At 35.5% G+C, this 16,825-nt stretch overlaps 1 protein-coding gene across 1 annotated transcript in view; it reads left to right on the forward strand.

Moving 5' to 3' along the window:
- Positions 1-16,825, forward strand: part of LOC150106513 (cyclin-dependent kinase 17-like) — a 363,340-nt gene that overhangs the window by 309,815 nt on the left and 36,700 nt on the right. The gene's annotated exons all lie outside the window — the stretch shown is intronic.

The raw sequence follows: 16,825 nt of genomic DNA on the forward strand, positions 1-16,825 counted from the left end.
GCTAATTAATTGATTATTCCATCTGGAAGCAGTACTAAAATAACACTTCAATGTTTCTGTATGTATCACATGCTCAGAATGTTGAGTAACATGAAATGTATAATACTTTTGACATTGTTGCTGAACAATAAATGGTTCACATTAGCAGCAAGCAATCATTAAATAATGCCCTACATCAGTTGAATATTTTTACTGAATTAATGCTAAAATCTATTAATTCATGTTTGTGATATTTAATTGATACATGAGATTATAATAAGTGACATAAAAAGTTATAAGAGAAAAAAACTGAGAGAATAGTTGTTTTTTTGTGAAGCTTAGAATCATATATTTGTCAAAAGTCATTATATTCTATTTTTTTTCCCTTTTTTAAAAAAAGTTAATTCTTATGATTGCAAATAATTATACATACTATAAATAATAGCATTGAGATTTGCATATTTTGTGACGTATTATACAATAAAGCAGAATTCAGACTGAATGTAATATTATTAGTGAATGCTAATGTTTCATAACACTTTAAGAGGACTTATACAAAGGCAATTGGAATTATAAACAAGTGCATGCAAGATGCAGTGTGATGGATATAGCTGTGGTATGTGACATAATCCTTGAATTCCTGATATGTGCTGCTCGTTACAGATGGGGATGAAAAAAATACCATGATAGTAGTACCAGATGAAAACTTTACATTATTACTAACCTCTTATTGAAAAATTTCCTCCAAATTATTCTACTATCTATGTGAAATTTTATATATCATTCTAAGGCATTTCTAACTATATCAGTCTGCCTAGATATTGGTCTTCTTCCAGATCTTTTTCCTACCATTCTGGCATCAAACATCTGTTTTACTAACCTTTCTTTTCCTATTTTGTTTAAATTAACCAGACCACCTGAAATTAGCTGCATGCACATTCCAGAATGCTAACAGTGTCAATTTTCTAATATCTTCATTTTTAATATGATTCATCATTGAAATATTCTGTTCACTGTAATTTTTCTCAGCTCAAATGTATGGATCTGCAGGCTTTGATCAGCTGCTTTATTTCTAACCCATCTTTCAGATTCATAAGTTAAAATTGATTTGAACACTGTCTGTATATAGCTGGCTTGTTTTGACAGATTTCTCTCTTATTCCATACATTTATTAAGTCCACTTCCTACCATATATGCTTTACTTATTCTGTTGTCGATTTCCATACTTCATTTGCCAACCTCATAAAAATTGTACCTAAGAGAGCTGAAATGCTTTACTTTTTCTATAGGTTCTCCTTTCAGGATGTAGTTGATGTTTTTAGTGTTCTTGCCTATTTTTATAGTCTTTGTCTTTTTATTGCTGAGTTTCATATAATTATTACAACAGTTATTCAATTTAGTTAAGGAATTTGTATAAAGTAAAGGGCTGAATTCAGTAGCTCCAATTTTGATATCAGGAATAATGCCTCTTTCCTTCATAATGTGATCCATATAGATAATGAATAATAATGGAGATAATATGCACCCTTCTCTCAATACTTAATTTTGCATTCTTCCTATATCTCCTTCAACGGTAACTGCTGACTGACAATTCATATGTAGACTGTATATTATATCAAGCGATACACAGTCTATATAGGCTGTGTATTACTTGATATAATATCCCATTCACATCAGTTTTTTTGCACCTTGTCATATGTGCCTTTTTATAGCTTTACAAACTTAAATACAGATCCTTATTATATTTCCATGATTTGTCAACTTTTGTCTTAAAGTGAAGATTAGATCCTGAAAACCTCTATATGGCCTGAACCCAACTTGTTCTTTTCCAAGTTTCCTTTCACAGATATTCCTAGCCTCTTCTCAAGTATGCTTATTATTACGGGTATCTCCATGGAGTCAGTAGACTCATCGTGGGAGACCCAAACTATCAAAACAATATCTATCATATCTCTTCTTGAGGCCCTCTTTGCCAAGCCAGAGGGTGGGAGGCCACGTGGAAGGCCAAGGACTTGCTGGATAGATTATATCCAAAACCTTGGGTGGACATGTTTGGGAGTCCCACCAGAACAGCTGAGCTTGGTGGCGGAGGATCGTGACCATTGGAAGTTCCTCTTGCAGCTGCTGCTCCCACAACCCAATTAGGAAAGGTTGGACTTGAAGATGTATGTATGTATCTCTTCTTGAATTCATTTACAGATAAAGAATTCACAACCGAGTCAGGCAATGCATTCTACTCATTCACCACCCTCCAGGCGAAAAACCTCATTCTCACACCCTTCTTAACCACTCTTTTCCTTAATTTCCAGGGATGACCTCTTGTTCTTCCATCACTATCACACAGCTGAAACATTTCCCCTGCATCCATCTTATAAAAACCTTTTAATAATTTAAATGTTTCTATCATATCTCCCTCTTCTCTGCCTATCAACCAACCTCTGCAATCACAAGCTCTCGATCTATCAATGTAGGGAACATTTTTTACATCACTCACCAACTTAGTCACTCTCCTCACCCTCTCCACAATCTCCCCATCTCCAAGGAATCCAGGTGACCAGACCTGAGCACAGTAATCCAAATGTGGAAGTATCAATACTTTATAAATGGGAATAATAACCTCTTTATCTCTGGATGTTAGTGTGTTCCTCAATAACCAAGTAATCCTATGTGCAATCTTAGACACCTTAGCAATGTGTCCCCTGAACTTCATCTCCCTATCGACCAACATCCCCTAAGTCCCTAGTCTCATCAATCTCCTGGGGTACCGTTCCATCAATTTAGTACACAGCTGGTAATCTTTTAATCCCAAAATGCATAACTTTGCACTTTCCCACATTGAACTGACATCCATTACCCTTTGCCCATTTTGCCAGCTTATTTAAATCATCCTGCAAACTCTCAACATCAGCTTGATTTTTTATTGCGCTACCCAACTTTGCATCATCAGCAAACAACTGAATATCTCCCTTCAAGCCATTTGCTATATCATTTATGTACAAATTAAACAATAACGGCCCAAGCACAGAGCCCTGAGACACACCACTGGTCACGTGCCTCATCCTGGACTCTGCTCCTCCATACACCACCTTCTGGTATCTCTCCCTGAGCCATTCTCCTCATTAGTATCCGTCCCTATCTGCTCCAATTTGTACAACAGTATTCCATGGAGTATGTCAAAAGCCTTAGCAAAATCCAGAAGTACCACTGTGTAGCCATTTCCTTTCTCCAGCTCAGATGTCATTCTATTATAAAAAGTTAATAAATTGCTAAAGCAGGATCGACCTTTAACAAAACCATGTTGGCCCCTATAGAGTATCATATCCTGATCCACCCATTCTTGAATTTTGTCTTTAACCAACTTTTCCAATACTTTTACCACCACTCCCGAGATGGTGATTGGTCTATAATTAACTACTACCGCAGTTTTAGAGCCACCTTTATGCAAAGGAACTACTTTGCCTTCCTTCCACTCCCTAGGAACCATACCAGAGTTCAAACTTAAGTTAAATAACCAAGTAAGAGGTGTTGACAATTCCTTTGCACATTCATGCAACACCCGAGCTGGTATTCCATCTAAATCTTTTTTACTTTTTTTTTATTTTAAAATATTTATTATAACCATTAATTTATATACAAGAGTGGTAATCATAAAAAACATTTTATAACTAATTAAATGTTTAACATTAGCAAACTCAAACAAATCTCTCATTTTCTATTCAAAGTTTAGAGTACTTACAACTTACAAAATAAATCAATCGATAGAATTAGCATTCTGTTCAAGATATATAACCTCATTTGGCCATATAATAATTAGTTTTAACATATGTCTTTTGACTAACCAAATTAGTCATGCAAAAGAAGGTATCACAAACAGGAATATATTACTTGAGCAGTCCAAATTCCTGAGCTTTCATGCCAAATTCCTTCTGAGAAAATCAGAAGGAATCTCAACATACATTTGTTATATAGTTCATTATCCTTAGAAGGTAACTCCTGAAGGTCCTCCGACATTCTTTAAACTTAACTCCATAGGATAACTCTCTTGTCTGGCTCTGCTTTCTTGCATGCCTCTTCTTGCCTTATTTCTGAGCGATAACATCCTTACTTTCTTGTCAATCTCTTGTACTTTACTGACAAATTCCTTTTTTTTTTGTCTTATTGACGACAGCTCCACGTCACATTTGCACACATATTTGCCGTTTGTTACAATTCTTATGTCACAAGACAATTTGAATAATACTGAGTACATAATTACCATACTGAATAACTTAAATGTATTTCTCACAAATAATAATTTCTCAACAAAACACAACTTATAAAAGCGAACATAATTTACAGTAGCACATTAGTGCCATATACAGTATCTGTATTGATATATTAGGCTTATACAGTATCTGTATTGATTCAGTGGTATAACCAGATATGGTACATTTTTGAGGCTGCTTCAGAACTCCATTGATGCCTCTATTTAACAGGCTACTGGTCTCAAACTGGCCCATGAAATTAATCTCTAGTGAGAGTTGGCAATATCAACACCAGACTCCTTCAACAAATATAGAGTAGAATTTTAAAACATTATAGATATATGACGCTAGAAGAAGGTAGCATATTGATAAGACTTATCCTCTAGGATCATATGTATGGAATCTAAAAAAAAGAGGCAGACCCTAAATAAATGGTAGATGGATGAGAAGAGATGTGATAGAAACATAAATTAGTAAGGGGATGTTACAGTATGGATATAACAAATTTTCGGTTCATGTTTTTCTTATATATATAGCAAGGCCTGTAGAGTTTCCATAACTATACATTCATACCTGTGATTGTATAATTATGAAGTGGGAAAATAGTATCATTCCTGTAAACCAAATAAGAATATGGTGAACAAGTATAGTAGGTTGCCAGTGGGAGTGGCAAGTGTTTCATCTGTGAAGAAATTCAAGGACACATATTAGTTGTAAGGCTCTCATGCAGTGGATTCATGGACCCATTGGTGACCGTTATGGAATCCTTATTTTGCTCTCTAATTTTTTTCCTCCTATTCCTTGGCATGTTAGTAGTGTGGCAGCACGTGAACTCAGAAGTGGATACATACTGCATGTCTCTAGTGGAGTTTCTCTTATTTTTGAAACAGTTCTGGGTGATATGCCCGAACCTGTTACAATTGTAACACTGGAGGGACTCTCTCCTGTTCTTCCTTTCGTTGTCTTCCCTTTCGTGACATGAGGTGTTCTTGAAGGATTTTTCTCCTAGTTCCTCTAATTGCTTGATCAGTAAATTAATCCATTCCATCATAGGTTGTTGTAGTCTTTTGACCTCCTGCGTTATCAGTGACCATAATTCCCCCATGTCTGAGGAGTCTACACGTTCCTTATTGATTAATCTCCTGTGATCTGCTTTGTTTATACAATTGTATTGGTTTTGTCCTTTTTTTTTTTCTCTCTTTTCAGTGTTCGCTTAACTTTCCCGTTTGGGCATCTGGATCCTCTTTGAGCTTTGCGTCACTTTAGAAATCATTTTTTTTCTTAATGGCACGTAATTGGTTAGCACTCGAGACGGGATGGATGTCACCTAATCTCTCTTTCTTCTCCTTCACTGCAAGGAAACTCTTCTAAGTTTTTGATGTTTTTCTTGTATGCAGTTTCCTTGAACTCCTCTTTTAATCCCAGCCTGAACTGGGGGGAAACAGCCCGATCGAGGTGATCCTCTTCTTCCTCGAAGACGCTTAGACTATTTGCCAAGTTTAATAGTCTGTTATAAAATTCAGTGACCATCTCCTTTCTCTCTTGAGCACATTTTTGCAGTTTTTATAGTTTAGGACCCAATCTTCCTACCTTGGAGAACTGGGAAGTCAGGGTGTCCTTGAATTTTTTGTATTCCAAGGTGTCTCAGAGAACCAGAGACGAATACAAGAAATTCTTGGCCCTTCTGACCAATTTATTCCTCAGTAGGATTAGCAGCTTTAAGTCCAACCAGTTTCCTAATCTTCTGAGCTCTTCAGCAAAAGGACAAAAACATCATCGTGATCCTCTCCAGAGAATTGTGGGATGATGAGGTGAGGACTGATCATCCTAAAAAACTATCACCTATCGTGTTACTACTACTTGTAGCTTCTGAATTCATGTTATCCACATTCATGCTTTACAACTAAATTTTTTGAACATTTATATTTTCTTATATATTTTTGTCACCTTGATCTTTATTCAAAACTGTTTCAATCCAAATAATTTAACCTAATTATTGTGGATTTTATCCTAGACCGCACGGTTAGCCTAGTGGCTTTGCGCATCGCAACCATATGCCTGGGGAAGGAGTGTCCCAGGTTCGATTCCCGTTGTAGACATGAGGAATTTGAGGATCTTCCTCAGGCATAGCCAAGTTAGCCGGTCTTGGGCGCAGTCAGTAGGGTTTTTTCCGCCAGTTTATCTGGCGTTTTTCATCCCGCAAGCAGGCAAACCGGCCCCGTGAACATACGCCTCTACAGTCAAAAAAACATATCCCCCCCAGCGGCAGGCCAGGCGTCGGGTCGGCTGGGAGTAGTACTAACAAGAAGTCGCATCTAAGTAACACGTGGACCCTGCATAGGAAGCCGGAATAACGCGTAGAAGAAGAAGATTGTGGATTTTATCCTGTCGGCTGTGCCACTGTAAACGTTTCTCTTATGTGCACTTATTTGTAATTTTGGCGGCACCAATGTAATATCTATCTATATGCTTTATTTTCTATTATTAATTAATCCTCTCTACTCTATTCTTACTTTTATTAGTTTATCTCTACTGCCTTTTTAACTCTTTATCCTTTAATACTTTGACTCCCTATTCTTTATTAACTTTACTCTACTTTTAGTTTTTTCTTATACTGGGAAATTTATTTAGATTAATTGCTTGCACCACCAGTGCTCTCCTTGTGATATAAGATATAATAATACTTCCAGTAGAGTTCCCTCTGAAATTATCCTAAAGCCCTTCTTAACATTAAACAGTGGTGGCTAATATTAAATTTCTTCGCAGGTTCGTAGTTGTTTCAAAACAGTGCATTGCGTAAAGATCAGGCAGCACATTTTGTAAACAAAACAAACATATTTATTTACACTAAACTGTAATAATACCAAAATCATACAATAGGGAAAGATTCTCTCTTAACTCCACCTTAAGCTTAAAACTTCAGCAATTTAACATTTAGAAAATGCATGGAGTCATGCAACATATTATATCAGCGTTGTTTATTTCTTAACGGTATTTATTAGAACACAGAAAAATAAGTAAATAATTAATTAATTTAACTTATTGCTGATATTTCACTGGTGATATAACCAGCATCTTCAGAGCACAAAACACAGTTTGTCACAATACGCAAGACTATAACAACATGGTGTAATCAACGGACTAGTTAAACAAAATTGTAGCAGCAACACAAAGACTAGAATCCTGATTTTGGCACCCTCTATCTGAAAAAAAAAAAAAAATGCAGCTATCACATAAGTAATAAGTTGATAAATTAATTATCATCATTATCATCATCAAATTCCTGCCATGTACCCTCAAGGGGTGTACAGGATATGACAGTACTACATGAAAAAATTACATCATTACTAACTTCCTATCTACAATTTTCCTCCAAATCAGTCTGTTACTTGTCAAGACTCCAACCTTATCAGATCTTATATTTCTATCGTCTAAGGCACTTTGTACCGTATCAATCCACCTATATCTTGGTCTTCCTCTGGGTCGTTTTCCTGCCAACCTGGCAGAAAACACTTATTTTGCTAATCTTTCCTCTCCCATTCTATTTAAGTGACCATACCACCTGAGATTAGCTCTGCTAACACATTCCTGGATGCTGACAATGTCAAGTTCTTTCCTAATATCCTCATTTTTAACATGAGGAAAGAACTTGACATTGTCAGCATCCAGGAATGTGTTAGCAGAGCTAATCTCAGGTGGTATGGTCACTTAAATAGAATGTTCACGCCTCTAATCTTTCTCAGGACTCTCATATCTGCGGTCAAGTGGTCTCTAGTCTTTGGTCAAGTGTTTTACTTCTGACCCAGCTCTCAGATCCATAAGTTAAAACTGGTTTGAACACTGTCTTGTATACAGCTAATTTAATGTTCCGGCTAATTTCTCTCTTATTCCATATGAATTTATTCAATTGGCTTCCAACCATACCAGCTTTGCTGATTCTGTTGTCTATTTCTATATTTAATTTACCATCTTCAGTAAAAATCGTGCCTAAGTAGCTGAAATGTTTTACTTGTTCCACAGGTTCTCCATTCACAACACAGTTGACATTTTCAATGATTCTGCCTATTTTCATTGTCTTTGTCTTTTTATTGCTGACCTTCATACCATATCTATTACAAGAGCTATTCAATTTAGTCAGAGAATCTTGCAGACTTGTAGCAGATTTATTTAGAAGTATAACATCATCTGCATAAAGCAAAGAGCTGACATTAACATCTCCAATTTTGATATCAGGTTTAATACCACTTTCCTTCATAATATGATCCATATAGATAATGAATAACAGAGGGGATAGTGTACATCCCTGTCTGACACCAGATTTAACATTAAACCATCTTCTTGTACTTCCTTCAATTCTAACTGCTGACTTACAACTCAAATAAAGACTAAGTATTGCTTGATATAATGCCCCATTGACACCATATAACTGCAGCGTATTGAATAGCTTCTCTCTTGGCATCTTGTCATATGCCTTTTCCAAATCGACAAAACTTAAATACAGATCTTTGTTATATTCCCATGCTTTCTCAAATATTTGTCATAAAGTGAAGATCTGATCCTGACAGCCTCTATTTGGCCTGAATCCAGCTTGTTCTTCACCAAGCTTTTCTTCCACAGTTCCTCTCAACCGTTTCTCAAGTATACTTGCATAGATTTTGCCAGGAACACTCAGTAGGGAAATACCTCTGTAATTCTCACATTCAGTTTTATTTCCCTTTTTATCTATGGGTACTATGAGAGCTCTACTCCAATCATCGGGAATTCGTCCCTCTGTCCAGGCTTTCTGAACTATTCAGTGCAGCCACTGTAAGACTCTTATACCACAATACTTCAGCATTTCTGGTCGAATATCATCTACTCCTGCTGCCTTGATAAATTAATTATTTACTTATTTTTCTGTGTTCTAATATATACCATTAAGAAATAAACAACATGTACGACGAACACATAAGTCTGTCCACTATATTATATCAACGTTCAAAAAAACTATCAGCCCATTACAATTCAAGGAATATCATGCTCTGTTACTTTTAACTATAACTGTAAACAAACTATTCTTAGACTAGTTATATCAACACTTAAAGAAACTTATCAGTCCTTCTCAGACAGTTTCACATATCATAAGCAATCACAATGAAATTAACTCACATATCTTCTTTAACGCTATTATGCACCTGTTCCTAGTTCCTTCTTAAGTTCTTTTGCTTCTCATCTGTTTCTAGTTTTTGACTTCCATGCAGAGATTCTGTCGTCTCACTTGAGATGACTCACGGGGTCTGGAGCACATTTTTCCTGATGTGTGTGAATCAGCTGAAGGGGTTCGACGATTGAGGCACTTAGCCGATTGTCCTATTGGTAATGCATGCTGGTCCTGCTTCTCTTCTCCCTTTTGTAGTTTTACAGCTCCTGCGGCTGTCCCTCACGACTTCAACCAGACCGACGGTGAATCGACTCCTACTGAAGTTCTCTCTTCTCTTCCTTCTTTTTGTTTTCATTCGTAGATGACCTTTATACAATTTTCTCAGGTCTGGATGAAGGGTCAAGGCCCCCAAACATTCCTTTGGTCTGGAGCACATTTTTCCTGATGTGTGTGAATCAGCTGAAGGGGTTCGACGATTGAGGCACTTAGCCGATTGTCCTATTGGTAATGCATGCTGGTCCTGCTTCTCTTCTCCCTTTTGTAGTTTTACAGCTCCTGCGGCTGTCCCTCACGACTTCAACCAGACCGACGGTGAATCGACTCCTACTGAAGTTCTCTCTTCTCTTCCTTCTTTTTGTTTTCATTCGTAGATGACCTTTATACAATTTTCTCAGGTCTGGATGAAGGGTCAAGGCCCCCAAACATTCCTGCGCAAACTGTCTTGACTTTCAATTTAAAGCTCGCTTTTAGTTCTCACAGAATAAACACATTTAATCCTATTTTCAAAAAGGTGGAACTACTTCAGAAGTATACCACTCTTTTGCAACTGACCTTGAAGGTGGTATCAGGCTGACTCTGAGCACATTAAAATTTACTTACATTATATACAAACTCCGACATCAATACAATACCGATTTCTAAGGCATTGCCCTTGAACCTTACAGTTTAGACATTTTCTGTTTTGTACAATCTAGCATGTTAATTCCTTGGGTTAAATACATGGGCTTATTTACAACGTTAATACAAAGTTAGTTTAGCATGTTTACGAGTTGCGGCCTCTGTAAAAGTCGACAAGAAAAGAGGAAAATTTCTAATGCATCGAATTTTACATATATACATATTATTTTTAAGGGGGCTAACAGAGCATGATATTCCTTGAATTGTAATGGGCTGATAGTTTTTTTGAGGAAGGGGAAGAGTTTATGGGAAAAGGGGGCAGGGAAGAGAGAGTTAACAGGGTGCGAGCCGTTTCGACCATGTGTCATCGTCCGAATATCTTGGGATAAGTGTGTAAATAAATAAATTTATTATTTTTATTTAATAATGAAATATGCTTAAAATCTTACCTGGAACACTTGGTAGGGGAAATTCTACTATAATTCTTAGTTTCATTTCGATTTCTTATAGGTGGGTACTATGAAACCTCCTCCAGTCATCTGGAATTCAGCCTACTGACCAGGTTTTAAAAAATATACAGAACAGCCAGCATGACAGTTTTATACCTCCATATTTGAGCATTTCATACTAACTATCATCTGCTCCAGCTGCCTTTCCACATTTCAGGTTTATGTTTTTTTTTCTACCTCAAGTTTTGCTGCATTCCTCTTGAATATTTTCTATTAGTATTCTGTCACTGTCTTTCATTTAACAGTGACATGTCACAATGAAATGTCTCAGTGTTTCATTTAATTAACACTCTTTCAAAGTAATTACTCCATACATATAGGATATCTTCAGGTTTCACCTCACCTTTATCATCTTTGATTCCTTTTACAGTAATCTTTCCTCCATTTCTAAGCTTCTTCAATAGCTTCCAGAATATTTTGCTACATTCCTGATTTTTGTCCCATACAATATGCTGAATAATAGTGTGAGAGACTTCCAAATATATTGTAGGACTAGTATATGGTTTTATTTAGGGTGCCTTGAGAGCAAATAACTTCAAAGAATTCAGCAAAGTTATTCACTCTCATGGCCACCCCCTAAATAGAAGTCTTTTTCTACAAGATGTTTGGAAGTCTCTCATACTGTTATGTAGCATGTCAAACCACTTTGTTAGCGACAATCTAAAACCTATACATAAAAAAAAAATGAACATTACATCTGATGTGCAAAATAATACATCTGGTTAATCTCTCAGGTCATCATACTTCTTTTTTTTTTTTTTTAACAATGGCATTTATGAGTTTCCAGAACTCTTCTTACTGTATATTTCTCTAGTTTTTAACTTTCTGAAAGAGCTACTAGTTTTAAGTGGCAAAATATACATATATAGGTTAGCAATTAATAAATGAAAAAATATACCAATGAATTCTCATAATTATCATGTCATTATATAAATCACAGCTGATCAAAAAAAAAAAAAAAAAAAAAAGTGGCCAAGAAAAACTTAATTAGGGTGATCTTTTAATAGCATTTAAGTATATAACTTGCTCATTTGATTCAAATAAAGACAAAAGTAGTTAATAAAGATGGTTGATATATGTTCATTACATGCAGAGACAGATCTTAAAAATAGCTTACCTAGTAATTAGATTATAGATGTTTATTTGAGAAAATCTGAGTGATCATGGAAATTTTCTCATAAAGGTTATGTTGGATGGAGAAACGGAACTTTCATGAACGTAGTACAACTTACACAGTGATAAAACTTCTTTCTGAACAAAAGGGAAAAACAACATAAATCCTGATAATGACTAAGACATTGTAACAAACATTAATGTTTTTGTTTACTTTTCTACTTGGATTAATTTTATCACTGTAGTCTTTTTGAAGCTCTTTTTTCATATATTTTTTGTTTCAAAAATGCAGAACATTTTTTGCATTAGAAATTTCCATAAGTTTACTGAGTTTATTAGGTTAATAATTTCATTCAACTAAATCAGCTGGAAAATAATTTCTTTTATTTCTTGAACCAAATGGCTGAAATAGGATTTTTTTTTAAATAAGCTGCTCATACAAAATAAACCTTTGATATTTTTTATTAGTACTAGATGATAGCTTGAACTCAACTTTATAATATTTGAAAATTAAATCATAGTGATTGTATTTTGTTAAAATACATGACCTAGTTTGAAAAACTAGCAAAATATAACACTGCACACAAATTGACCAGAGTATACTCTTGATATCATGCTATCTTATAAAGTTAATAGTTACTAAGAGATAATGCTTTCAGCAGTTTTATCCTACATCAAAGAATATTATATCTTATCACTCTGATGCGCATTTACTAATGGTAAGAGATAAGTCATTATGGTTCTGAATATTAAATTATGTTAAACAGTTTTCTGTCATATAATTTTGCATTTCTTGTTCAGTCATATTAAATATCCTTATCAGAATATTTGGAATTGTCTTTGTAAATAGATGCATATATAGTTAGTTTACTTTAGTATATTGATCAACATAAGTAATGGCATTTTCCTCTCTTAATCTTTTAAGATATGTTTTCAGCATCTTGTCATGTTATGGATTGTTATGAATCAAACTGTTGCTATCATTCATGTAAGAGAGAAAAAATGTGTATAAATAGAATCCATCCAATTAGTTGATAGATATCTTATAGAAATACATTTAGATGAATCTGGTATTTCATTAATTGTCAGTTAATATCAGATGATAAAGCTTTGCAGACTCTGATCACAGTTTAACATTTTTTTCTGGGGAATAAGGTTTTCTGTATCCTAAATTGAGACAGAACTTTAAATAGGAGATATCATCATCAGAGACCTTCAGCTAGTGAAGAATTTATTGAGGAAGACCATACATCACCCACACTAGATGCAGTAATCACTTCAGTAAGCAAATTGTTCCACTCACCTTCTGTGGATGTCCTCTCCCCACCTAATGTATAATGAAAATTTTCATGAACCAATAACCTATAACATCCTTTCAGAAGTTTATAGACTTCTGTCTTCTATCTGCAGTCCACATGCTCTCAATCTGAGCTTATCTTTATTATTATTATTGCGAACTACTTCAAGGAGTCCTTTCCTTTCCATCTTCATTCCATAATTCTAAATTGATGAGTTACAAAAATTTATAATTTTTGTAACTCATCTTTATCCCTTTGGAACCCAAGGGGATATAAAGTAGTATCGTGGCCTTGTAAAGAGGCAAGATGACTTTCTTATCCTTATATGCCATTGTTCATCTCAACATTGCATTTATTCTCAGAGTTGTATTTGCTATGTGACCTCAGTGCTTCAACTTCCTATCCACCATAACTCCAAGTCGAATCATCAGTTTCTCCAAGCGTAATCCCACTAATATAATATGCTTTTGGAAGTCTCATTACATCAAAGAGCATCACTTTACACTTACTAACACTGAAATAGTCATTATCATTTGCCCACTTCAGCATATTCAAATCATTCTGTAATCAGTAGCATTCCTGGCTGCCTTTTTAATCTCTTTGCATCATCATCAAACAATTGAACATCCTCTGTCAGGTTCATTCTAGATTGAAGTAGTGGTTCAAGGACAATCCTCGGAGTACTCACTGGTCATCTTAAATCTGGCAGTTCCCTTTTCCCGCCTCACATATACCACTTTCTGATACCCGAAGAACTCCACATAAGCTTGCTGTTTCTTTCATGAGATCGACTTTGCTTTTCTGATCTACCACTGCACTCTCTTCAACAAACTCACTAATACTTTCATTTTCCTTGCTTTTGTCAATATTCTCCACTTCACTATCATTCATTTTATTCTCCTTACACAATTGGTGCTTACTTCAAAACATTTATTGCGTATATGTCCTTGCAGTCTCACTTTTCTTCCAAAAGTCTTTCTTTCTACACCATGCAAATATGTTTCTCTCTCTCTCTCTCTTGCACATGCACCAATCAAAATCTCTCATACTAAGCTTTCCCAACAAAGACATCTTGACTGTCTTTGTGCTATTTTGTATTAGAACCATACTGATAAGATCTAATATAATACAAAATATATAACTTTTTGTTATAAGGGAAACAACTCACACTATCACATCATTAAAAAAATTTAAAAAACCCTACAAATTAGCTTAATAATATTCAATGTTTTTTAATTAATGCAATACCTATAAAATAATTACACCAGAAAGTTTTATACAAAATAAATTATATGAAATGTTCAAGTTGCCAACGATGGGTTCACAGAATGTGCCTGTTTGACAGACTTGTTCCAACTCTGTAGTCAAAGAAATCAGAAAAAAATAGATTAATAACTGGGCAAGTGTTTATGAAACACCTTATATTTCATGTGCAGAATCAAAAGAGAAATTTAACGATATTTCTTCAGCTTCATAATCATTGTCAAACCCACTGCATTCCCTTTTGCTTTAATGATATCATTTCTAACACAGTTTTCACTTACAGCAGACCAACTTTCTGCAATCCATGTAACTATATCTTTATATGACGTTCTTTTCATCTGCCCTGCTTTGTTATATTCATGGATGCCATTCATCATCCAGTCTTCCCACTTAGCCTACAAATTGTCTTTGAATGGTTTATTTACTGCAAGATCAAGGGATTGGATTTTTTTTTTGTTAAACCACCTGGAATGATGGCCAATTTGGAATACTTCACAGTGCTGTCAGAGTAATGTCACGGTGCTCCCTAATAATGTGAAAATTGTAAAATTTGGAATTTAAAAAATTGACCACTGCTACTAGCAATGCACATGCTTTTAAAGAATTCCTCTGTCTGTACTTCCTAACTCTACTGCTAGTTGGCGCATGCGGGTTATCTTACGGTAGTCTTTGGTCTAGTACTATCTGAACTAGGTCGTGCAGTGAGTTGAGTATATACAGATGAACATGCAAATCATCTTTTGATATTGTGATCTTTTTTTTACCTTCCCAGTACATATTGAAAATCTAATCTTTCATTCTCAGAAATTCTCTCATAGCATTCTGAACATGGGAGGTTCCATTATTCTTTCAGGTACATTCTTTCCTTTCTTGCTCACATATGCTTTCCTGCAGCATAGTTAGCTTTGCATATGCTGCATAGCCATTCTTTAGTATTCCCAAGATGCTGCTCCCCCCCCCCCATTAAGAACTTTCCTTTTTTGAAACATGTGCCCCAAGATACTCAGAAGTTTTTTCAGCAACATTTCTATCAAAAGGGCATTGTATTTTCAAGTAAGATCGATAGAGGGAATAATAAAGGAGATGGAGTATTGCTGATGATAGCTAAAAAAATTCAACCAACAAAAGTAGAAATTAAGGAGGATTTCAGGTCAGATGGTTCATTCGTGGCTGTTAACTCAGGAACCAGTCAAAAAAAGGCTTAGAAAAAGTTCCTCTAGTCAGTGACTAGAATCTAACTAACAACACTCTCTCTCTCTCTCTCTTCAAGCGGTTTAGCACTGAGGAGTGCAAACACCATTTCAACTGGGCTATACAAGTTTTTATGTTGAACTATAAATCTGGTCATTATGATGGACCTAGGAGGCAGCTTGGAACAGTCCCATGGCTTAAGAAGCTACCAAGGACAAATGTCAATAGTGCAAAATGGTCAGGGATTGAAAGAAGCAGTATCAGGCTTGCATATCCACATTAGGGAGGATAAACCAAATGGGGGATTGAGTGGATGAGTAGAGATATAAAGCAGGAGCTTCAAAAATAAAAAATGGGGGATTGAGTGGATGAGTAGAGATATAAAGCAGGAGCTTCAAAAATAAAAAAGACAACATTGTGGAGGGAATATAAGAAAAAAAGGTGATCAGCATACTCATGAGCAGTACAAAGTTCAGGCAAGAAGGATGACTAGTACCAAACCAAATTCAAAAGGGGTTTTGGAATTTGGTTTGGTCTGGGAAGTAAAAGGAAGAAAAATTCTAGAAAGATGACTAGCAATGCTGATAATAGGAATGCAACAAAAGCAGAAGAAATACTTGAATTGCTGAATAATCACATGGCAAGATTATATCATCCAGGTGGAGATTTTGCAGTTACTGATGTGAGAATTGAGGTAGATGAATAGGAGGTGTTCAACATATACTGAAAAATATCAGTGTACATATATCAGTGGGACTGAATGGCATGTTGGCCCATGTGCTATGTAAGAACATTTGCAGTCTCTGATAAAGTTTTTTTTTTAATCCTTTAAGTCTCAGCTCAGGGAAGATTCCAAGAGAAAGTGGAAACAGAGTAAGGCGGCTCTAACACAGGTAACAAATTACGGAACAATTAATATCAGTGGTGGATAAAGTATTGAAAAAGTTGGTTAGAGGTAAAATCCAGCAATGGATGGATAGGAATACAATACTCTTAGCTTTCTAAAATTCTTTCGGTAACACGCCGGTATTCATTATTTCTGAGAAGAAATGGGCGAGCCATTTTTTGGTGTTTTTGCCAGCATGAATAAGAAATTCCGGATGAACTCCGTCGAAGCCTGGGTCTTTTCCAGTATTTGTGTCGGCTAGTGCATTGTTGATTTCCTCATTGCTGAAGGGTCTCGCATATTCT

Source organism: Typopeltis vanoorti, chromosome 5 (genome assembly GCF_054136105.1).
Source record: "Typopeltis vanoorti isolate ZY-2024b chromosome 5, IOZ_Tvanoo_1.0, whole genome shotgun sequence".
Classification (NCBI taxonomy): Eukaryota; Metazoa; Arthropoda; class Arachnida; order Uropygi; family Thelyphonidae; genus Typopeltis; species Typopeltis vanoorti.